Consider the following 25,756-nt stretch of genomic DNA (forward strand, 5'->3'; position numbering starts at 1 on the left):
CCAAAAAGCCAGAAGTAAACTTCCCTTTAGTCCCTGACTGGAAACACAAGTAGACACGGTTTTCAGAGAAGCATTTCATTTGGACTACACAAGGCCATACTCGTAGGTTCATTTCTATGGAGATGGTCCTGAAATTAGAGGTAGATCCTAGAAAGTGTGTTCATGCCAAAACTGGGACATGCAGCCCCTTTTCATTTCAATCTGTGAGGAACAAGATGCATGGTCACACTCACAACTCCTGAAACCAACTGCCCTAGTACTGTTATTGTACAAGAGTGAAAATCATGTTCATTCACAATGGATAGGCAGAGGAGGATCCTCATTTTAAACCCTGTACTCACCAGAGCCTCTCGGAGAACTGCCGATTCCCCCCATGTGGGGAGAAATAAGCCCTTTCCCCGATCGCCTGGCCAGAAAATGCTACATTTCGCCACAAATCTGCAAAATGCAAAGTGCTCGCGGCACTTGTAGTCTGCTAAACCATAACTTTTATACAGAATTGAATACACACAGTACCGGCCGATTCTAGATGTCCAAAATATGAGCAGGAGGTGGGTTTGCCGGTTTGCAGGCTAAATGAAAATGACTCCACACCGTTGCCTGTTTATCACGTTTATTAAATGATTATTAATATCTCATTTCTTTCTTTTCTTATTGAATGATGGCTGCCACCAGAGGGCAGAGAATTTGGAATGAAATAAAAAAGAAGTTACAGAGTCTGTACCTTTTAGAGGCAATAATTATCCAGAGGGGGGGCGGTTGTGAGAGAAGGAAGAGGTTAGTACATTTTATTTTCACCACGGCAATGGGGACTGTCTTCTGCCAACGTCTTTGGTGTGTGTCTGCACCCTCCTTCCCACAAACAGGCAGGGGTGTGTGAATACACACCAAACACACCACAGCGCGTCGTTGCCAAGTCCCGTCCCTGCGCAGACGCATACACACATAATCAGATGAACGCTGAGCCAATTTCCCTCCTCTCTTGGTCTCCACAAACACACACACGTCTAATTTCCTCAGGCTGCCACACTGGCAGGGAGTGCGCTGTAGCACAAACAGAGATGTGTTTTGGGTAATTGGTCTCGCAGTGTTTGTATGGAAATCTCTGAGTGTGTGACAAGGCCAGATAGCTTCCAATGTTGTTCTGATCCACGCTTTAGGCCGCCAGCCAAAGCATTTTATCTCTTAATGCATTAGAGTGATCTTCCAATTAGGCAGAGCTCATAATACGCCTGTTTCTGGTGGTTCTGGCTCTAGCTGTGCACATGTGTGTGTGTGTGTGTGTGTGTGTGTGTGTGTGTGTGTGAGTGATGGCTGGGGGCGGGGGACAGCTGCGATAGTTCTGCTTGAGAGGCGAAATGATGTGCTTATTGTGTGCGGCGCGGGGGTTGCGCCGCTGCCGGGGCGCTGGTTGTAAAGTTTGCTGATAAGGAAGCCAGGCCCTTGAGCATCCATTCTGCCCGGTGCATTAACACTCCTTATCGGTGCTGATAAAACCGCATGCCATTTGCCTTCGGAGGAATTAGTTCGTCTTCCTTGGCTAACCAGGCAGTGGTGATTAACCTTTACACTGTCCAATATTCTCAGCAGACTCCTCGGCGAAGATTAGAGACCATTAGTTATGACCAACTAAATTAACCGCTCTTGCTCCCGAGAGAAGACGAGTGTTGCCCATGTGTGTGTGTGTGTGTGTATGTGTGTGGTCTAAAGTGACTTTTCCACCTCAGACAGACAGACAGACAGAATAAAATACGAAAACATGGAAATGTTGTACACGTTGCTTTGGTTGTCACTCACGTTTTATGCATAAAGAAACAAACACCTCCGCCTTTCTGTGTGACAATAAGGTTCCAGTCCTCCTAGTTTATTCCTAACCAGGGTTGCAGCTCCCATCCCAGGACACACCCAGGGTGGAGTGCCGGCCCACTGCATCAGGGTTTATTAAAATTAAAAACAAGCATACATACTGTATCTAAACATCTCACAGTAAATAGGCAGAACTAACATATTTTCTCCGAAATTATCATGGTATAGGAATATATTAATTGTATTTGTGTTTTTATGTGTATTTATTTGTGATTTTAAATCCCACCCCAAATCGCCGATTGTGGCCTGGGTTAAACTTACTTATTCTAAGGAGAGTTTATGGTACTAAGCAAATATGTGTCTGTTTATTGAAAGGTTTTTAGGCGCAGAGCCCAAGTAACATATCATTAATCTGTATGACTTGGCCTGTTTCCAGGTGTGTGTGTGTGTGTGTGTGTGTGTGTGTGTGTGTATTACAGAGGAAGAAAGGTGTGTAGGCAGAGTCTCAGGTTAGGATGATTGCACTCACTGTTCTTGACAGAAGGTCACAGTAAATAATCTGATGAAGAGAATTTGTTGAGTTGGACCTACCTTCTCTATCTGTGTGTATGTGTGTGTGCACGTGTGTATATGTGTGTGAGCGTGTGTGTGTGTCATGTGAATAGTGGTGAGATAACAGCGTAGTGACTGCAGGGTAAAGGGCTGCACAGACTATTGTTGTGCTTGCATGACTTCTCCCATCATACACACACTCACACACGCACACACACACACACAACATCTCCTTCCTTGCTGCTACACACCATATTAAGTCATCACATCTGGAAAGAATTGACAAGAGATGGACTGAGGCAATTCTCAACACACACACCCAAAAATATCCTACTTCTATTCTCCTTGTTTACCTCCAGCCACTCTTTCCATCTTTAGCTTCTGATATGGTGTTTATATTTACATTTACATTTACATTTACAGCATTTATCAGACGCCCTTATCCAGAGCGACTTACAATCAGTAGTTACAGGGGACAGTCCCCCTGGAGCAACATAGGGCTAAGTGTCTTGCTCAGGGACACAATGATAATAAGTGGGATTTGAACCCGGGTCTTCTGGTTCATCGGCGAGTGTGTTACCCACTAGGCCACTACCACCCCATATATCATAGCCCATCCCTTTTTATGATCTGTCACAATAATTAACCCTCACACACAATAAAAATACACACCTTGCTCCAAGTACATGTATGAACCAGATGAGTGTGAAACATGTGTCTTTAGTTGTGGGCAACAGATATCAAAAATATAAAACACACACCTATATATTCACCAATTAATATAAACCAATTATATACTCACTCACTATCAATTACCACTAAATCCATACTAAGCAGGGACTCATCTATTAATATATATAATCATATTAATTTCTAGCTACTCAAAACCAACTTATAACCTTTACCTTACCTACCAAAAACAGGCACCGGTAAAAACATCAACTCACATACACATGTGCTGTACAAGTGCTGGCCACACCCACACTGCATATCAAGCCTGTTCACGTTTCAAAATGTGCTGCATCAAACAGAGTTAATTCTCCACACACACACACACACACACACACACACACACACGGCATGGCGTCAGGAACAGACACGTTTGCCGGCTGATTACAGGCCCCCTTCATGGACGTGGCTGTGGAATGGGATTACCCCACTGGAAGCAGCCCCCTGGACGGCGTGGCTTTGAAGGACGCAGCGATCGGGCCTACGCACTCGGACGCCGCCTCTCCCCGTCACGTTTATCTGCACCTGCAATTACGAGCGCTGCAGCCCCATCGCAGTGTGCTCAAAAACGAGATGCACGCTTTTATGCCAAAAAAGACAAAGCCGGAGGTAAGAAGGCGAGTGAGAGAACGAGGTGGTGGGGGGAGAAGAGACGAGTTTCTTTGCCTCGAGGCAGAACGGTGCCAAGCCACACTGATATCCAGAACAATCCCTTTCCCAATCCCAAATCCCCAGAGCTGCCACAGGTGAGCATCTTCTTAAGACCGTCTGTCAGGAACAACGGGGGAACACGGTAGCAGCAAGAAGACACGAGTCCTGCCTTCCCAGGGACCACCCTGAGCCATTAAGCAACACCAACATTAAATACACCTGAACAGCACACACACAAACTCACACACAATTGTGCACACCAACCCAGACAGCCGGAGAGGAAGTCAGTAAATCTCCCTGGCATTACATCGCAAATGAAGTCGTGCTTCCACCTTAAGAGAATGAGTAATCAAGAACCCGGCCATTTGCAAGCTGTCAGTCAAAGGCCGCTATCTTCTCGCTGAGGCTTCTTCCTCTAATACCAATTTAAATCGTTCATGGGCCTTCCGCTGCCATTATTCAAAAGATCATAATAGTTTTCCTTGCGCCCAAAGCACAAAAAATCAATTATTTCCCCACAAAGACTTGAAAGTACTTAGCGAGGGGCTGTGCGAGTAAAGCTGTGGGTTATATCAAATTGAAACTGCACTCATTACACTGCATACAATTAGTTACCTCTGGACTGCCAGGCTCTTTAATTCCGAATGGCATATCTGTATTATTACAGAAACAAGCATGCAAATGCTATTGTTGGGGATTTAGAGAAATCAATAGGAGAGAGGCGGCGGCGTTTGGAGGCCCGTCAGTCAATCTGCTGCGGGCCAGCGATAAAGGTCTGAATTCAAATTAACCGCAGCAGCCGGTGACATCACAAGTGACACCCCAAATAAAAGCCATGGCTCCATGATATATGTAATTATTCTGTGCGCATTTGCCGCCTTTCTTCCACTTCATTGTATATACTTGTATAACTGTGTTTGCTATAAAAGGATTAGGAGTGTTTTAATGAGAAACTATAATTGTTTTTTTTTTTTTTTCATATGCTCCATGGATATGTGTCCTTGCGAGAGCGAGTGTGTGTGTGTGTGTGTGTGTGAGAGGTGAATTTAATATTTCTCTTGGTCATTTGCTCTCCAAATTTCTGAATGTTTGTTTTATTTTTCTGTTCAGTGGGTGTGTGTCCTGTCAGGTGAGCCTGTCTCTTGCTTCATGCTGGCACAGGTGGGGTGAAAGGTCATAACCCCCAACTGGTGAACACGACCTGAAAGGGAATGTTCTCGAATTGACCTGTCACCCAGGTGATCCGACAGCTCAAGAAGTGATTTTGGACGTCCAGTGAGGGACGATGATCACCAATTATGTCCCAGTCTCCCCTCTCCTGCCCCCCGCCTCACAGGCCAGACAAAAGGGGTAAAGAATGCACGGCCCAAAAGCCACAAAGAGAAGCAGAATGGGAGCGTGAATCAGACATTCCTACTCACACACACACCCTGACACTCAAAAAACAACATTTCCCCCCAAATTCAGAGGTCTGTGTCCTCTGGAGCGAGTCAATGGCATGTCCAACCTCCCGGGCTTCTTCATATTCCTACTGCCTGATGCTCATTTTGAACGTGGGAGATACCCAGAATGCACCCTTATTCAAAAACAAACAAAGACATGCCTCCCATTCGGCAGGAGGGGGGTACATGCCCTGCCCTGGCCTCTCTTTCTCTCCCTCTACCGCTCCCCCCACCACCAGGGTAGTAGGGGGAGCTAGTGTTCATTCAGCGCCAGTTAAACGTTTTCACTGCAGCACAATGCCGGAGCGAGATGGCAGGTGCGGCAGATCGAGGGCGAGAGAGGGAGAGAGAGAGAAGGTCAGCCTATTTTTGTGCTGTAATCACCGTTGGCATATTATCTGAGACCCAGGTGTCTGTGCTTGACCCCTGCATGACAGCACCATTAACCCTACGTCCAGCAAACAGTCACATTCAGGCCTGACCTGGACCTTTCAGAGAGAGAGAGAGAGGGCGAGAGAAGAGAGAGAGAGAGAGAGAGAGAGAGAGAGACCATCAGCAGGACAGACTGGACACACTGCCTCTATGATGCATAACACACTCAAACAAACCAGCAAGGTTTTCGGTTTGTACTATTGGTTTTCTGGTGGCAAGTGGTACACTGTACGTTTTTGGTATTGTTGAGGTTCTAAAAGAGACATTAAACAATTGCACACAACTGATTGGCTGAGAGAGTCATTAATGTATCATGAATCCGCATGTGCTAAATCCGCATGTGAAGGGTGGTAGTTGCCTAGTGGGTAACACACTTGCCTATGAACCAGAAGACCCAGGTTCAAATCCCATTTACTACTTCTGTGTCCCTGAGCAAGACACTTAACCCTAAGTTGCTCCGGGGGGGGGGGCTGTCCCTGTAACTACTGATTGTAAGTCGATCTAGATAAGGGCGTCTGATAAATGCAGTAAATGCAATGTAATGTAATGCTATGTAATGCTGTAATGTAGAGCGTACATTGTACACATTTTGGGGACAAAACAGACATTGTAAACACCATATAGACATATAAACAACTTCGGAGATGTTGCTGGTGCAAAAGCTGATAACCCAACATGGGCCTCGAACCCATGACCCTGAAATTAAGAGTCTCATGCACTACTAGCTGAGCTAGCTGGGCTGACAGCTAGATCAATGTGTGTGTGTGCGTGTGTGTATGCATAAGATGTATATACTTACAACATTGATCTTCTGGCTTTGGCAGCACAGGTAATGGAAGTGGTTTTGGGGGAATTGTTTCCATGCTGTGTTCATGTTGTTGGGTCAGTCTGAACCTTAATTGATAAGTCTAATGAGCCTAATAAGCATGAGGAGTTAAAGGAAATTAATGAAAGTCAGTTTACTCTGGCCACATTCTCACCCACACCTGAGCTAAAGATCTTCCAACCTTCCCTGCTTATAATCTTATTTCAGTGTGTCCCTGTCACCTCAGCTGCCTCCCATGCCCGGTTAGGGAGCATGAATTATTCATGTGAAACCTCATCAAGAGCCTCGAGGAATCCTTAAATATATCATGCTGTGCAACAGTACAGTGAAAAAATAAACTTGACTAAAACGTCTGCCAGAGGGGTGTCTTCCAAATGACTCTGGGGACAATGCCATGAAGACGTGCATACACAAACAAAAGCAAAAATTAGACATGGACTGGGTAACTGTTTTCCCCTGGTAAATTTTGATGCCTTAATAACCACACAGTTGGGTTTTATTCCAATTGACCTCATGCAGCTGGAGCTCGGTTTACACCTCAGACAAGGAGAGGGAGCTGATCGGTAGAGGAAAAGGCCCAGAGGTGGAATGTGACACCACTCGCAGCAGATCTGTTGTATGAGATCTGCCAAACTTTCTCATGTTAGTCAGGTGTCAGAACATGCTGAACCAGTGTTACATACAGTACAGGTCAAAGGTTTGGACACACCTTCTCATCAAATTTACATTGGTAGATGTAAAGCATCACTGAAAGCATCAAAACTATGAATGAACACATGTGGAGTTATGTACTTAACAAAAAGTGGAGACCTGGCCTCCACAGTCACCGGACCTGAACCCAATCGAGATGGTTTGGGGTGAGCTGGACCGCAGAGTGAAGGCAAAGAGGCCAACAAGTACTAAACACCTCTGGGAACTCCTTCAAGATTGTTGGAAAACCATTTCAGGTGATGGCCTCTTGAAGCTCATCGAGAGAATGAGTGTGCAAAGCAGTAATCAGAGCAAAGGGTGGTGATGTTGAAAAAAATGGAATGTTTTCAGTTATTTCACCTTTTTTTTCAAAGTACATAACTCCATATGTTCATTCATAGTTTTGATGCCTTCAGTGAGAATCTACCAATGTAAATGGTCATGAAAATAAAGAAAGCACATTGAATGAGTCCAAACTTTTGGCCTGTACTGTATATCTGACAAAAATGCTCACAGTGTGCACTTTGTATCAATCCAAAGCTGAACCCAGGCAGCCTGAACCACTGCTGGTAACAGGCTGGTATCAGCTGCATATGGATTTCAGGTTTGGTGCGAAGCTGAGGATATTGATATCACAACAAGATACATTTCTAATTAAGTTAGTGTTATTTCATGGGTGCGTTTTACTCTCTTGTGAAGTTGCAGCAGTGTCTCTATGCCCCTTCCTACCCTTACAGTGTTTTACACCAGTTCATTAAAATAAGACAACTTTCCCTACTAATATTAGTAGCAGGGCTAATGGATGGTTGGCAAGAATCAGAATCAGAAAACATTATTTCTAAAGTTTCTAGAATGAAAAGTTTGAAGAAATTTGAGAGAATCTGAACTGACAACTGTGCAGATGCAGGAGGTCAACCAGACCAACATCTCAAACATTCCGTCCAAAATGTGAAAGGAGCGGGCTCAGATAAAAAAAATATTATTAAAAAAAAAAAACATTAAATAACGATTTGACACTGGGAGAAAAAATATTTTGAGTTTATTTATGAGAAAGATGCAGCAATAACAAAATTATGTATTACTACAGCACTGAACACACTTAATTCTGGATTAATTGTACACATATGACAGCTGTCAAAAATGACGGAACAATTGGCATGGTCACAAAGCTATTTTTACCTTTATAAAGATAAAAAAACAGATCTGACAACAGATTGTCTGGCTTCAAAAACCAATCAACCATGACAATGGTTCAGTAAATTCAGTAAATAAATTCAGTAAATTCAGTAAATAAATTCAGTATAAGCTCTATTTGGGGGAAAAATAATGAAATCATCTATCAGTATACCTTTCTAAAAGGACTACAGACACCAGTCTACAAATAGGAAAAAAGTCACCCAAATGAACCATTGGCTGTGGCTAACAGAAGAATTAATGAAAAAATGGGAGGGATCCCAAAACTGTGTCTAAAAATTGCAGCAAGGATAAAAAAAACAGAATGGTTATAATAGTAGACCAATGGATTCCTTAAATCATGTGGAAAGTAAACTCAGAGCATTAATCTATGTGAAAATGAAATGCACAGCCATACAGATGAAAAAGAACTGTGCAGAAACAGGAGTGAATGTGGTGAGCGAGCTGTGAGAAATTGGCTTAATCTAATAAAATTTACAGTTTGAATAGACAAATGAGAAAAAAACAAGGTTACAGTGGAATAAAGAGAAGCAATCCTGTGTTAAAGTGATAGTCTGCAATGGATGATGAATCTACAGTGGGTATGGAAAGTATTCATACTCATCACCTGTCCAATGCAGTCCCAACAGTGAAGCATGGTGGTGGCAGCATCATGCTGTGGGTGTGTTTTACAGCTGCAGAGACAAAACAACTGGTTGCAATCAAGGGAAAGGTGAAGTACAGGGATATCCTGGGCAAAAATCTTCTCCAGAGTGTTCAGGACCTCAAACTGGGCCAAAGGTTTACCTTTCAACAAAACAATGATCCTAACCACACAGCTAAAATAATGAAGGAGTCACTTCACACCAACTCCGTGAGTATTCTTGAATTGCCCAGCCAGAGCCCTGACTTAAGCCCAATTGAACATCTCTGCAGAGACCTAAAATGGCTGTCCATCAATGTTGACCATCCAACCTGCCAGAACTGGAGAGGTTCTGCAAGGAGAAATGGCAGAGGATCCAGCATCGTTCATACAAAAGACTCATGGCTGTATTAGATCAAAAGGGTACTTCTACCTAACACTGACCAAGGATTTGATGTGGTCTGAGTTCAGTTTTTTGTAGTTAATAAATCAACAATTTTGTGTTTTTCTGTCAATATGGGGTCTTGATCTGAAAATTACAACCGAGATTTAAAGAACTGATCTTTTATACTGAACTTTTAAATGGATAATCTTGTTTTTGAAGTAGTGTGCCATAATTTTTCTTAGACACACCCCAAAGCAAGAAGCTACTCAGGGATCCAGGCTCACCAGGCTATTTTAATTAGGTAATTAATATTGTTTATTTGTTATTTTATGCAGGTGTTCTTTCAATAACTTGAATAATTTACTAATAATTGTGTTCTCTTTCCAGACAAAGGGAATGAGTACACGTCTGTGTCATCTACCTTCCTACAAATAGGAAAAAAGTCACCCAAATGAACCATTGGCCGTGGCTAACAGAAGAATTAATGAAAAAATGGGAGGGATCCCAAAACTGTGTCTAAAAATTGCAGCAAGGATAAAAAAAACAGAATGGTTATGATAGTAGACCAATGGATTCCTTAAATCATGTGGAAAGTAAACTCAGAGCATTAATCTATGTGAAATGGAATTTTATATATATATATATATATATATATATATATATATATATATATATATATATATATATATATATTCAGACTTTCATTCCATATATTCAGTTCCCTGTCAATATATATATTATTTATTTCCTGTTTGACTTGCCATAATATATATATATATATTTATTTGCTTCTGTAATTTTAACAGATGAAATATGAAATATTACTGAAAAATAGTTGGAATCTCTGCATATGAAAGCATTAAAGAGACAACCCCTACTCACAGGTTAAGGAACAGGGGGCGTCCTGCAGCAAATACTTCTTGGCCTCAATGTCAGTGTGACACTTGTTTGACCCTGGTCGTGTCCCCCCAGCCCCCATACACTCAACACCTTTCCTCTCCGTCCATTTTCCCATTTGATCGATGTCCTTGCAAACATGAAACTCGCATTAAACATCAGGTGGCAGGGAATATCAGCATGACCAGGTACAGTCCTGTGTGTGTTTCATACAAACAGGGTGATATTGGTGTTGTGTGTAATGCAATATGATGTATTCCGCAGGGTGGCCCTTGTACCTTTGACAGCCCATGGGAATGGGAAAGAAAGTTCTAGTTCCAGAGACAGTCAACATTATCTTGCGCTTAAAAGCAGTTCTATTAACTCAAGATTTCCATTAATCCCAGATTTCATTCTGCTGAAGCAGGATGCTTCTTCAAAGTCCCAATGCAGTGAACATTTTATTTCTTTGGTCTGAACATCTCACAGAGACCAATTTAGAGATCAGATTTCCCAAAACCAGGGCACCTGTCAACGATGAACAAACATTAAAGTGCTGTATTGTCAGCAGCGGATTTATTTGTCAGGAGTCATCTGAAACTTTTCGCCAGCTAGGGCTATTATTACTCTTTTTTTTTCTTTAGGAAATGAAGGTGTCTCACAAATAGCATTTAAAGTGCATGTCTGAGTGCAGTCATGGCATGCCGATAGTGGGTCGCTGGAACAGAATACCTGCCCAACCCGTATCAGCTCCATGTGATCTGGTCTTAAGCTGTCGGTTAGTTTAGGATTGGCATGAAAGGATTAGTGTACTGGATCCGCGCATTCCTGTATAATTAGAGGCAACCATGATGACACGCACTCTGCTGAATGGACTGGGAGTCAATCTTAAGTGTGTGTGAGCACACACACACACAAAGAGGGCACTTGGTAATCGTCATGTTTTCCCTGTGACATTGCCTAGTTAATGCATTGATAATCGACATGTTTTGTTTGATTACCAATAGGTTTTCTTACCTTGACTGCTGTCACCGCCAATGACAAGATTGAATGTTAAAATGACATAATTACAGTATGTTTTCTGGGTTTCAGAAATAACTGTGTGGGTAGGGAATCCTTCCTGTGTCTTCATCTGTTTATTCCTGTAAATCTACAATACATACATGCAAATACTCCCCATCTTATTTAGCTCTGAAAAAAAAAATACAGCCCTAATCATATCACACTTCCACAGCCATGTTATACCAAAACCCAAAGGCAAATGCACGCATTTTCCGGGTGTTGATTAAAAAGTTGTTTAATTTAATTAATGGGATTTCACCATATTTAGGACTTTCCTTTCATTATTCTATTTATAATTGGCTTTTCATTATCATTCAATTAAATTGGCATGGAAAATAATTCATCAACTTGATTCAGTGATGACAGAGGAATAGCTTGGAGGTTGGGAGGAATGGCTAGAAACTGCCACTGCCAGCCCATCCTATTAAAATGCTCCTATTCATGTGCTAAAGCAAAAGGCTGGAGCATTCACTGCAGAGGGGACACAGCATAACCTTTGAGGAGAACATTTTTATTCTCCACCTGTTGAACCCTTTGCAAAAAAAGGTTTTTATTATTCAGACCCTAAACGTAGCACTTGAAAAACCTTGGCCAGTGTGCCTTTTTGTGTTAATGTTTGATTATATATTTTTTCAGGTAGCTGAACCTGTAAAAAAAAAAATCAAATTCTGATTGAGGACAAAACATTTTTTAGCATATATACCATAGTAAAGTGTGTTGGCATTATAAAATAAAGCACACTTTACTACGATGTTTTTTTAATTGGTGCAAAACTATACAACTGAAGAAACACTTAACATTCAGTTCACTGAAGCTCCATTACAAGCCAATGTTGGGGATTATATTCATTAATAGCAAGCTGGAAAAGAAAAGACGCACAAGGTGATGATGATTATCATATTATAACAGACATACAATTAAAACAAAAAAATTAAGAATTAGCCCATATGCACGTGTTTAAAACAAAGCATAAGAAACCCGAAGACAGGGAACAGAAGCACATGAACCATTAGAAAGGCCGTATGCTGCCAGTTTGTATGCAGGCTCAACAGCATACATTAAATTTTACACCATACACACATGCATACACCACTAACATGTTAAACTAAGTGGCTGGCCCCCTGGACAGCTAAAGAAGCATCCCTGGTAGAAATGTTGGGATGGTGCCTGAGTAAAAATCCAGTAGGGTAGCAGATTGGCAAAGGAAATGTTTGGATTCCCAAACTACCGTTCCCATGATATCCTGGGGCGAAATTCACCACAAATTCCACAGAGTAGCATTAACATCCGTTAAGATAGCTAATGATGCACTAATTGGTTAAGTAGCGTGCACTGGTCTCCTTGGCTTGCTGACGCACCAATGGCAGGTAGATAAGGCAGAAAACGATAAGGGGGCTGTGCTGGGGAAAGCAGCTTTTGCTTTCAAAACCTCATCTCCAGCTCCTGCATGTCAGCACCTTGGGCCTGGTGATCAAGGCCTTACAATAGCTCCGCTGAGGACAGTGAAGTGTATTACCGGCAATCATTTTGCAAGCCAGGAGATTGACAATTGATGTGCTCTGAGAAACCTAAAAGCACTCCCCTTTCAACAGGTGAAAGAGATTTGAAATATGCTTAATAACTGTGATTTTCAGAGCACAAATATGGGTCCTTGGGGTTTGCACATGTTGTGTTTGAGCTGGTCCATTATTGCAAATGTCACATGATTTGTTTAACTGTAGACTCACCAAAGTAGTCAGCAGTGCAGGTGTAGAAGGTGCTTACGTTCTGTTCTCACACAGAAACAAAGAACATCAACACAGAAAAGTTTTTTGATTGAACACAGACAATTCCACTCCATTTTCGTGTTAATTCGGACTGCCGAACCATTTGTACATCAGTTTGTGTCGTATACAAACTTCACCACACCACCCTAAATTCCCAGTGAAAAGGTGGAAGTGGAGGATAGCGGTCAGGAATGAGCTGTGGGGGTTTGTAGGTTTGGCTCTCACCCATCCATCTAAGCAGCATCTGCATGACTTAGTTCTATGCTCTGAAATCTTGCTGTGAAATCTATTCCTCCCTGAGGAATTTACCACATACAGCTTCATATGTCAAGTACGGGCTTTGTCTTTGTCACCAAAGAACAACCAGCTTCTGCCCTGATTTCCAGCATAAACGACACCAATATTTCAACAGCTTGGAGAATAGAAAAGGAAACAGGGAAAGGGCAAAGGATCATAATTGCACTTCCCAGGTCATCTGTTATATTACCAAAAAATATATTGTGGAAATACAAAGCAATACTGCCCCACAACATGTCACCCCTCTCTTCTGAAGACACTCTGTGGACCTCTGTCACATTAGAAACTAAGCTGATTGGCAACTGTGAACCTCACTCATACTCACTTTATCCAGTTAACTGTGGATAAAGTGCATGTAAAACACCGACCTTTTATCATGTGCCCATGTCAGGACTGACGGCAGCTGTGCTCAATACCGGTGGCCAATCCTGACGGCGCATAAATGCCGGATATTTCCGCCCCTTTCAGGTCTCCAGCATTTTCGTGGACGTTAGTGCACGTATAGTATGTGAATGTGTATTTTCAGTTCTGGCAATCGCCACACGCCTACGGGTTAGTTTTAGTTTTTCTTTATTGTAGTTAAATTGTTTTCGGCCATCGCGCCACTGTTTATTTGTATTTATTGTTTATTTGTTAATAAAAACCCCTTCCCAGCATGTCAGACCTCTGCGCTTCCTTCCCCCGTACGCCTGTAGTCGTGAATGCCGGAGACCTCCTCAAAAGCGCAGAGGTAGAAAGCAGAGGAGAAAAAGCGCCGAGAAGGACGCAGCCCGGCGCGGCGAACGCGGACGCCAGGGGAGAGACGCGACACCCGTTCTAGTGGAGCGTTTTCTCCCCGAGAAGCCGTGGTACGCGGCGCCGCGTGATGACGTCACCCCCGGGAGACTCTGCGAAACCCGGAAGCGAAACGTCGGCGGGTGAGTGGGCGGAGCGAGGACGTTGGCGTCGGCAGCAGCGAGGAAGTGACGTGGGCAGCGAGCGCAGAGGATGCGACCCCCACGATCTTCGCCATGTCGAGCCAAGAACTCTGCGCTCTGCTGGCAAGGCTCCCCGTGGACTGGGACGACACGGACGACAACGAAAGCACGGGAGACGAGAGTTGGGCTCCGCCCAACCTGACTGCACCAGTCCAAGGCGAGGTGGACGAGCCCCAAGGTACCCCTAAGTCCAGCCGGGGGGGGTGCTCCCCCAAAGAATTTTTTTGGGGGGTGCAGTTCGGGTTGGGGGCTCCTCCTGAGGGGAGGGTAGGTGGGGAAGCGATTGAGCTGGGTCCTCCGGTAGCCGGTGAGGAGGGCGGGCCAGGCATGGGCCTGCGTCCGCCTCCAGAGGGGTGGAGCGCCATAGAGCCCCCGGGTAGGCATGAGGACCCAGCTGGGACAGGCAGGAAGAGGGCCTGCTTGTCCCAACGGACGCAGAAGGGGCTAGCCGGTCTGGCAATGCCCCCCCCTTGGCACCAGGGCCGTGCAGCGAAAGGGGCTGCATAGTCCCAGAAGGCACCAGCCTGGGGTGCCTGGAACAGTCGCTGGAGGCTCCGGGACAATGTCCCTGCGCGGTACACGGGGTGACACAAGACGTGTCAGAGGGGACGTGTGGAGACAGGGCCCACACGTACCCAGATGGATCGGCCCTGATTATTGTGTGCAGGTACGAGGGTCCGGGGCCGCCATGCGGGACCACGCCGGAGAGCCAGGCCGAGGGTCCTGTATGTGAATGTGTATTTTCAGTTCTGGCAATCGCCACACGCCTACGGGTTAGTTTCGGCCATCGCGCCGCTGTTTATTTGTATTCATTGTTTATTTGTTAATAAAAACCCCTTCCCAGCATGTCAGACCTCTGCGCTTCCTTCCCCCGTAAGCCCGTAGTCGGGACAGCCCAATCCTCCCCACTATCCTCCAGTCTATCAAGAGTGCCTGGTGTTTCCACAACCAAATCTGGGGAGACAGCATTGTTTTGTGCCCTCAGTGGATGTTCACAAGATGACAAAATTTCAGAATGTCATTAGGATCTTGTGAGTTTTATAAAATAGCCTGAATGTGTGTGTGTGTGTGTGTGTGTGTGTGTGTGTGTGTGTGTGTGTGTGTGTGTGTGTGTGTGTGTGTGTGTGTGTGTGTGTGTGTATATATATATATTTATTGGCCAAGTAAGTGCAAGCACATACAAGGAATTTGATTCCGGTAGATAGTGTCTCTCAAGGACAGAGTAGAAAAAACAACAAATGTGCAAGGGTGTGTATGAGTGTTATTGTACAAGTTGTGGAATTTGTTTGTGCTGTTTATAAATTACTATATCTACTGAACTAAATAGGCAAAAAACTAAATCCTATATACAAAGTGTACATAAAGTGCAGTGTGCCGTGTTGAAGGTGATTTGCAGTTTCAGCTGTTTAGGAGGGAGATGGCGAGGGGGAAGAAGCTGTTCCTGTGTCGGCTGGTCCTGGTCTGCAGGCTTCTATAACGTCTGCCAGAGGGCAGCAGGTCAAAAAGTCTGTGACCAGGGTGTGAGGGGTCTGAAATGATTTTTCCTGGATCTGGAGAGGTACAAGTCCTGGATGGAGGGCAGGGGGGCACCAGTGATCCTTTCTGCAGTCCGTACCGTCTGCTGCAGTCTGATCCTTATCACATATATCAATCAGATAAATTAAATATATTTATACTTATTTATTTGATTGATAGCATAATGGTAAATTAAATAAATATCCTAATCATCACTATTATTATTATTTGGCATATTGCACAACTCGAGTAGAGAGCCCTAAATTTAACAGCTGAGGGGTTGTATGTGATATGAATACCAATGTCTTTAAGCGCACTGGAATTAGGGCAAAAACTAGAGGAAAATGTTTTCATTTCATTCTTGTGACACAGAGGTGAGTCAGTCTAAGGCTGATATTATTTTGAACAATCTACTCTAAACCAAGATTACAGGGAAGAGATCATATTTGATTGTCTTAAAATAGCCACCGCTGTGCAACAAATCACACACACAAAACACAGCCAGAAACCAGAACAGTGTATAATCACCGCAGATGACATTAAACCAATTTAATGAAGCAGACAGGCTCCAGCACAGGTCTCTGCTGATTCTAAACCAGTTCATCTCTTATTGAGAGCCAATTTATACACACATATTTCATCCCAGTTTTCCTGATGCACACGACTTTTTTTTTTTTTTTATTACTGAATTTAACACTGGCCACAACGTTGTACATCGCTCGGCAATGTGGCTTCACACCTATAAGGTTGAGAGTTTGAATCCCGCCTTGAACCTTGTGTTTGCATGCTTTCCCCGTGTTAGCCCGGGTTTTATCCTGCCAGAGGAACGGCAGGAAGTGATATGGCGACCCAGAACTTTCTTGAATTCTACTTTAAATATGCTCGTTATAAAATTATTTCACGCTTACAAATACAGTACAGTACAAAAAGAACAAAGTAACCAATGCAAGATTTAAGATAACCAGCCATGAAAAAAATACTGAAGCCGATCTCTTAACAGATTGAAAACATTGTCACTAAATATAGACGTGCAGTGTTTTTGAGGGTGAAAACAACTGAATTACAACAGCGTTGTCAGATGGCAAGTGATAGTTCAAAGAAGTTTTTTGTGAAGCCCAGTCCTGTCATCTCATGCTGAAGTGTGAGTTTGTGTGGCGCCCAGCAAAGCGGAAGCAGACTGACAGGTGGTTTTCCTCCTTCTCAGTTTTTTTGTCATTAAGATGAATTTGAAGAATCGATTTGGTCAGATACGACGTAAGTCTGACTCTGACTGACTCAAACTTTACAGTAACTACAGCTGGCAGTATGATAGTAGAAAATGTTTTTTATTCTAGTTTCTTCAAAATAGCCGCCCTTTGCTCTGATTACTGCTTTGCACACTCTTGGAATTCTCTCGATGAGCTTCAAGAGGTCGTCACCTGAAATGGTTTTCCAACAGTCTTGAAGGAGTTCCCAGAGGTGTTTAGCACTTGTTGGCCCCTTTGCCTTCACTCTGCGGTCCAGCTCACCCAAAACTATCTCGATTGGGTTCAGGTAGGGTGTAGGGTGGTAGTAGCCTAGTGGGTAACACACTCGTCTATGAACCAGAAGACCCGGGTTCAAATTCCACTCTGGATAAGGGCGTCTGATAAATGCTGTAAATGTACATGTAAATGTAGGTCCTGTGGAGGCCAGGTCTCCACTTTTTGTTAAGTACATAACTCCACATGTGTTCATTCATAGTTTTGATGCGTTCAGTGAGCATCTACCAATGTAAATGGTCATAAAAATAAAGAAAACACATTGAATGAGAAGGTGTGTCGAAACTTTTGGCCTATACTGTAGATAAAAAAACAGATCTGTTTGTGCATTTGTATGGTTATGTAGTTGCCAGGAGCAGCAGACTGGATGAAAGTGACACATCCTTTCAAATGCTATCTAGACAGTAGGGTCCTCTCCCTGTCTTCTGACCTGACTGCTCTAAGGACGAGGAGAATAAACTGCAGTTGGCTGAGTGGCCTTGATGAGTCAGGCTGCTCTGTCTAACCCAGACATTACTCAGCGATCACTGAGCCAAACAGTTCTGACTGTGGAAACACCACTACTGGCAAATTCCTAATGAGGCAATGACCATTTTACCATAGTAAAATTCCCATCAGCTGGCAGATTTTCTTGAGTGTGTGTATGTGAGAGAGTGCGAGAGCTAGTGAGGTGGGGGTGAGAAAAAGAATGACTGTGTGTGTGTGTGTGTGTGTGTGTAGAGGATGAGTGTTGTCCCTCCTGTAGGTAGAGGTGAACTACTGCCATCCCACACCATCTCAACCTCTCTCACACACATTAACACACAACACAAAGACTAAGTAATTTTTAGGCAACTAATTCACAGAACAAGGATTGTCCCAATTCCACAAAAATAGTTTTATTGAGGTTTATGGTAGCGTCTGAGTCAGGGTGACTTTTAATATTACAATAGAGTACAGGAAGGTAGATGACACAGACGTTTACTCATTCCCTTTGTCTGGAAAGAGAACACAATTATTAGTAAATTATTCAAGTTATTGAAAGAACACCTGCAACAACCCAGAGGTCTTGGTTTAAGATAGCAGTAATTAAAATTCTTTGTCTTCAAAGATAAGAAGAACGAGAGACAGTGAGAAGGAGAATGAGAGGAAGAAATATATTTAGATAGGTAGAGAGGAAAAGATGAGATACATTTTCTCTTTTTGCCAAGAAAATTATAACCTGGCTGCAGACTTTAATATTTCATCCCTAAGTGAGTGTGACAAGCTCTCTTTGTGTCATTCTCTCTGCGTCTCTCCATCTCTTTTTTCTTCCTCCTCCTCCCACCTCGTCTCGCTTGCTTAGCCTTACCGAGAGCACCCAGCTCTGTCATGTGATGAGAATGAAAGGTGAACAAACATAAAAACAAATCAGGCTCAAAGAATGATGAGAGCACTAGAGGAGGGCGGGGGCGGGGCAGCATGCCAGACAATCGCTGACTCGCAGGATGATGGTTGTGCCTCGCTGTCCAGGGCGTGAGGTGACCCAGGAGCGAGGTTATGGAGACGGAGACTTCTTCTTCTTCTTCTTATTATTATTATTATTAGACTGTGTGTGTGTGTGTGTGTGTGCGTGTATTTTATTCTAGACCGCCCAGCTCATCTACATCGCCTCTATTGGCCCAAAGACATTCTGGTAGAGGCTGATATTACATTTTTAATGTCTTGTTTGGTCTTTATATCTAGGAAATGTGCACCACAACCTGCTTCTCTTTATTATTTCATAGCTAAAATATTAATGTAGTAAATTACAAATACTAACTGCAAGTTATATTTAAAATGTTGATAGAGAAAATGTGAAATGTGATGATGATCTCATATTGAGTAAAGTTCCAAAGCCCAACCCATAGAGTCATGATTTACAAAAGGTCAGTGTCAGAAAATTACATGCATCTGACTAATTAGCCAGAAATAATTCATTTTGCACCTGATTGTTTTGCATTTAAAATTGTCCTATACTTTTCCAGGTTGACACCAGGTTTTCACTGTGGACCTTTGGATCCCTGTGATTATATGTACAATACACACTCACACGCAGACCCAGAGATCCTAAACATTGATCATATAATTTACCCTCTTCTATTAAGCAGTGTCACTATTGATCAAGCCAATTTTTCATGAGCCATTCAGAGCCCAACCCGTGGCTGAAAGACACCTGCTGTACTTCAGCATGATCTATTGTGGCTCTTAATTGATTATCCAGTCATATACTTTCTACATGTAAATTCTGTCCCCTCTCCGCAGAGCCAGCCATGTTTATGTGTTCATCAAACTCAAGAATGAAGTAATTCAAGTGGTATCCTCATCAGTCAACTGCGGACGGAGAAAAATTGCAAGCACTCACTTACTCACGGCTCAGGTAATTTCCCAACGATGTGCAGATTATGTAGACAGAAAGGCAATTTGACCCTGTTTTACAAAGGCTGCACTGCTCTGCCAGAGGCTGTGCTGCCCACAGCCTAAGAGTTAAAAATAAATATATAAAAAATAAATACCTACACACATTCAGAAATTAATTATAATAGTAATATTAAATTAATACACAAATAATAATACTCAAATAAACAAATCCATACATATGTGCACATTAATGCATATTAATGCATTTTCTGTACATGCAGTTAATTTTCATGCATGTATATAAAATATCACATACAATATTAGTTTTTTTCACTTAAATACACACATGAAAAAAATTCAATTGATTAATAAACAGACAGGAAGTGATGCATACTGTACAGAACACACACTCAAACTGACAGAGAAAACACAATAATGTGCACATTAAATGTAGACTTCAACCAGACACGAAAGTCAACTGCCAGGTTGCCATGGGTTACATCACACAAAGGGCCTGAAGTGGCAAAGAGTGCAGCCTTTTTGTCCAGAGTCGACATTACAAGTCACCAAGTGCTGGAGAGCATTTGTGTGTGTGTGTGTGCCTGTATGAAGACACTAAATGCCATTTACCTGACCTCACATAATGAAACGATGTGCTTTCTACACATTCAACACACACATGTATGTAGACATGCACACAGAACACACACATAAACACACACCAGTCAGCTGCTCAACACCAATCATGTTTCTCGAAAGCAGCCCCTGTTCCTGCAGCTGGTGGCACAAAAATCTGCAGAGTGTGGATATGACACCTCCTGCCACGCTCTGACTGTGGCTGGACGGGCATGACAGGCACGTCAGCACGACTCACTGATAACACACTACCCTACACACACACTCTCCCAGATGCCTGATCCTGTGTGAAAGGCTTAGAGGGAAAGAGAATGGGGGAGGAGCAAGACCTTGTCCAGGGTTGGTCTACATCGAGACCAGCACTGAATCAACTCACTTTCACATCCCCTCCCATCCATCAGGCAGCTATGAGCAGCCTCTTCTCAACCACACACATGTACATATAAAATTGTACACACTCCAGGTTAAATGCAAGTGATTAAAAAAATGAAACCACAATCAATCATCTCAGAATTTTCTCACATTTAATGTGACCTCTAACCAAAACAATTCAACCAATTGGAAAAATAGAAAAATATAAAGCTGGTAATAAACTAGTTTCTTAAGTGTGGACACCCTTAAACTAATTCTTTGTTGAAGAACTTTCTAACTTTCTAAAGGTTAAATCTTCAATATTCTTTATATGTCTGGACTATGGGGATTGTTGCAAGATGGTAGACAATTCTCACAAAAAACATCCAGGTCTGGATGTAATTTTCAGAAAAAATAAGTCAGATTACATCTACAATGTAAAAAAGCCGAATTGCTAAAAGTTAGTTAAATTATTGTTATGTTATTAATGTTATAAAGATGAATTAAGAAATCAATAAAATAAAATTTTGTTCATTCAACAAAAACATTTTAAATGGTTATCATTTTGTTCATTTTACTTAAGAGTTTCAGTGCAAAGTTACAGGGAGCCATCTTTAAGCCATTTTGTCCACTTTACAAAATAAAACAAGTTAGAGGACTGTAGGGGCGGAGCTTCCCAGAATGCTCCTTGGCGATACCACACAATTTAAAATCTAGTGAAACAGGGGTTGTTCTGATGGTGATGTTGCTTGTGTACTCAGTTCTAGAGGACACCTAGATTATTATTCATAGAGTTTTAACTCTGTTAGCCCCTGTCTAGCAGAAGATTGTTTCTTTTTGTGATATCCTGCTTTATGGTTTAACTTAAACGTAAAATTAACTGAGTTTCTAACAAAAAATTCTGATTACTCAGAAATAAGTATGCACAATGTTGACTTTTTAAAGTTTTAATTCCATGGTACATGTTGTTAAAAAATACACTTCACATCACAAAATCATTTTAGTGAATAATACAAATTCACAAAATGAATCTGGCTGAATCTAGGTCCTGAATATATCAACATCAACATGAATGCGTGTTGTTGTTTCCCATAGTGCATTACATTTCCTTACTTCCCCCGGTAAATTAAACACACTGACCCTGCTTTTCACACAATCTATAATTAAAATTGTTCATGAACCAGGTTACCACCCAATTCTGACACTCAGGTGCCCATTTATAGGACATAATGTATGCAGTATATGGGACTGTTTTGGAGAAGCTCTGATCCAGTCATCACAATCTGGTTGGAGAATTGACTGTTCACTCGCTGCCTTATAGATCCACCTACTGACAGGTACCATTGTAACCAGGTAATCAATATTATTCACTTCACCTGTCCATGACTTTAATGTTGAGGCTAAAGACACACATACAAGATACACCAAAGCTGCCTATCTGCAGACTTCCCCCAGGTCAACTTCAGCCAAAAAAAAGTCTATGTTAATGCTCGGTCACTCTGACTGTGCAGGGATAATGTTTAGAACAATCTACTTAAGCCCCCATCGATTTCTACACACACACACACACACACACACACACACACACACACACACACTACCTCTTGCACACTTGTCATCAATATACATGTGAAAGGGGAAGCATCTCTGGGAGTTTGCTGATTAGCATACGATAAATAAATGAAAGAAGCCAATCAAGCCCCTGCGCGCATGGTGACGGCGGGGGGATGCAGGCGCTGAGCTGGTTAAAATTGCATGACAATCGCTCATGTTAAGGAAGAGAGAGGAGAGCAATGGGGCAGCATGGTGTGTCTGTGTGTGTGTGTTTTCGTGTCTATGTGAGACTAGTGGGAGGGTTGAATGGACTAGTCAGAGGTTAAAAATAATAAATAAAAATGCAGTGAAAAAAAAAGCACCTCTTGGAGGGCCCAGACGCTCAACGGCGTAATGAATTTCAAATAAGTTATTCACTTCAGGAGTAAGTGGCTGGCACACAGTCCTTACAGCTGGTTTGTTGAGATAATTGATTTTCAAATAGTTTCAAGATGAGCAAAGCAGGTGGATGACAACAGCAGCGCTGTACGCGTCAATTCCGAGAGCTGTATCGGTTTAATTAGAACGCGGCACGGCCTCCGACACGGCCTCTTTCCTGCACGAATTAAAACGTCCCGGTGACTCGTGAGGCAGGAATGATGAATTTTTCATTTCTAACACACACGCACACGCACACACATACACACATACACACGTAGCCCAGGGCAGTGTTGCTAGCTAAACTTTGTGCTTCTTTTCAATAGGACGTTGACATAGCATGCTAGACTGGTCTGCTGGACACAGATAACTGCAGGGGCGACGTGGTGAATGAGATGCATTATGGTTGTGGATTTGAATTGGCAATGTAATTTACCACAACTTCCCCCAGTTTCATTTGTGGAAAGAATAACAGCCAGCAGCCCGTGCTTAGAACGCAGCAATCATCCTGAGGGAGTGGACGGGAAATATCGGACACACGCTAGAGATTTGGGGGTTTTGGGAATGAATGGCGTCCGGGCATCTAGACACTTGTGTTTATTAATGTCATGTATGGTCATTTGCACAGTGTGGATGCATATGGTATAAAACCTTTTCTGTACTATATTTGGTAGGTAAATAATGAGTATAATACAGGATAATACTGTGGGCAGTAGTTAAATCTTAATGCAACAAAAAAAATCCATCTTTGGGGTCAGATAGCACTTTATTTATTCATATTATATTTAGAGCTCTGCTCCTCTTTCTGATGATGTAAGTGTCAAAATCTGTAGACAATGAAGAAGAATTCAAGATCCTGGGCTGTTTATTTGTCAATAATCTAATTTAATGATGTAATAAATCTTTTTGACCCCGACCATCTTTTCTTGGTTGCACTAAAGGTCACAGTTGCAAATTTTCAGCTTTTGGTGCAGTCACACGTATTGTTGGGAGAACATAGGGTTTTGCAGCTTTAGCAAGTAATTTCATGTGAAATTTGCTACTTTACAATGAATTTATCTAACAATGCAAAATAACATTTAGTGCTCCAAGACCTCTTGACATTTTGACCACACTGTGTTTTTCAGAACTACACTTTGGTATCATCGTGATCCTATTTTTCTTTTAATATGTACATATTAATATTTAGGAAAAAACAGCTGTTCTAAAGTAACATGATATAAGATGCAGTTTGTTGTGACTTTGAATCCTGGATCCAGCTTTGAAGCATGAAGGCATATACTGAATATTACTCAGTACCGTGCTTTATTTCTTACAACGTGAACATGTATCTATGACAGGGTGGCTTTATGCATACGGCATACAACAAAGCAATTAAGCCCAGGGCTCCTGTCTGTGCTTCAAATTGTCACTCATTCTCACTCTTGAGAGATTCTAACCTCAGGTCAGTTTCAACAAGCTGATGTCGGAGTAACGCTGGGCTGGGAGGAGGACTAAGATGCACTGATCCCAGATCAGAGTGTGAACAGCATGTCGACAGCCGTGGGTTTGTTCAGGAGCCTCAAGACGCCCCCAAGGCAGCACCTACAATTCTGAGGTGGATTTGAGCTGTAATCTCATTTCCCGCTTTCGTGCTTTATCGTCAACCTCTGTGTAAAAGGGAGAGAAATTAAATCAAATCCCCTCTCATTGTGCAGTGAGAGACACTCAGCAGCAACTCTGCCCAGACATGCACAAGCCAGAACCTGAAACTCATGCAGGATGGTGAAAAACACACACACACAATCACACACACAGCAGTACACAGCTAAATTTTATTTTTATTTATTTATTTGAACCTAGAGAAGAGAACAAATACAAATAAGCACACACACTCACACACACACAAGCAATAGTAAAGCTGATATTCACAGATAAACACAAACATCTGGCCTCTCCCAGATTACCTGAGCCAAGAGTGTGTGATTTTGATTGACGGTGCTTTTAGGAAACACTTTGGCTAATTACATGAAATGCTTGTGTGTGTGTGTGTGTGTTGGGATCATTCATCTCTCACGCCCTGCATTCCAGCTCAGATTAAAACAGAGCATTTTGTTCTGTCAAAGGATGCCCTCAATTGTCATTACTACCCCCAGCTGTGCGCTGGACATACAGTGGGACAAAAAAAGTATTTAGTCAGCCACCAATTGTGCAAGTTCTCCCATGTAAAAAGATGAGAGAGGCTGTAATTTTCATCATAGGTATACCTCAATGTCACGTTGGGCTGGACATGGCGAGGAAGGAGGACGCATACGCACAACAGGGAACATCAACACGCAATGACCTGTCGGCGATCAGACATGAACAGGATAGCTTTATACAATTATATAAATATACAACAGGTGAACACGACCAGGGAACATTACACAAGATAAACATGAAACTCCGGTCCGAACTCCGGATCCGGAGTTACCCCTGCCGGTCTGGATCATGACACTCAACTATGAAACACAAAATGAGAAAAAATATCCAGAAAATAACATCCTCTGATTTTTAAAGAATTTATTTGCAAATTATGGTGGAAAATTAGTATTTGGTCACTGTGATTCTCACAGACCTATAACTTCTTGTGTAAAAGGCTCCTCTGTCCTGCACTCATTACCTGTATTAATGGCACCTGTTTGAACTCATTATCAGTATAAAGGACACCTGTCCACAACCTCAAACTGTCACACTCCAAACTCCACTATGGCCAAGACCAAAGAGCCATGTAAGGACACCAGAAACAAAGACTGTAGACTGAATCTGCAATAAGTAGCTTGGTGTGAAGAAATCAACTGTGGGAGCAATTATTAGAAAATTAGATTCAACTTTATTGTCATTACACATGTACAAGTACAGGGCAACGAAATGTAGTAATGGAAGACATACAAGACCACTGTTAATCTCCCTCGATGTGGGGCTCCACGCAAGATCTCACCCCATGGGGTCAAAATGATTACAAGAACGGTTATCAAAAATCCCAGAACCACATGGGGGGTCTAGTGAATGACCTGCAAAGAGCTGGGAGCAAAGTAACAAAGGCTACCATCGGTAACACACTATGGCGCATGGGACTC

This window comes from Denticeps clupeoides, chromosome 8 (genome assembly GCF_900700375.1).
Source record: "Denticeps clupeoides chromosome 8, fDenClu1.1, whole genome shotgun sequence".
Classification (NCBI taxonomy): Eukaryota; Metazoa; Chordata; class Actinopteri; order Clupeiformes; family Denticipitidae; genus Denticeps; species Denticeps clupeoides.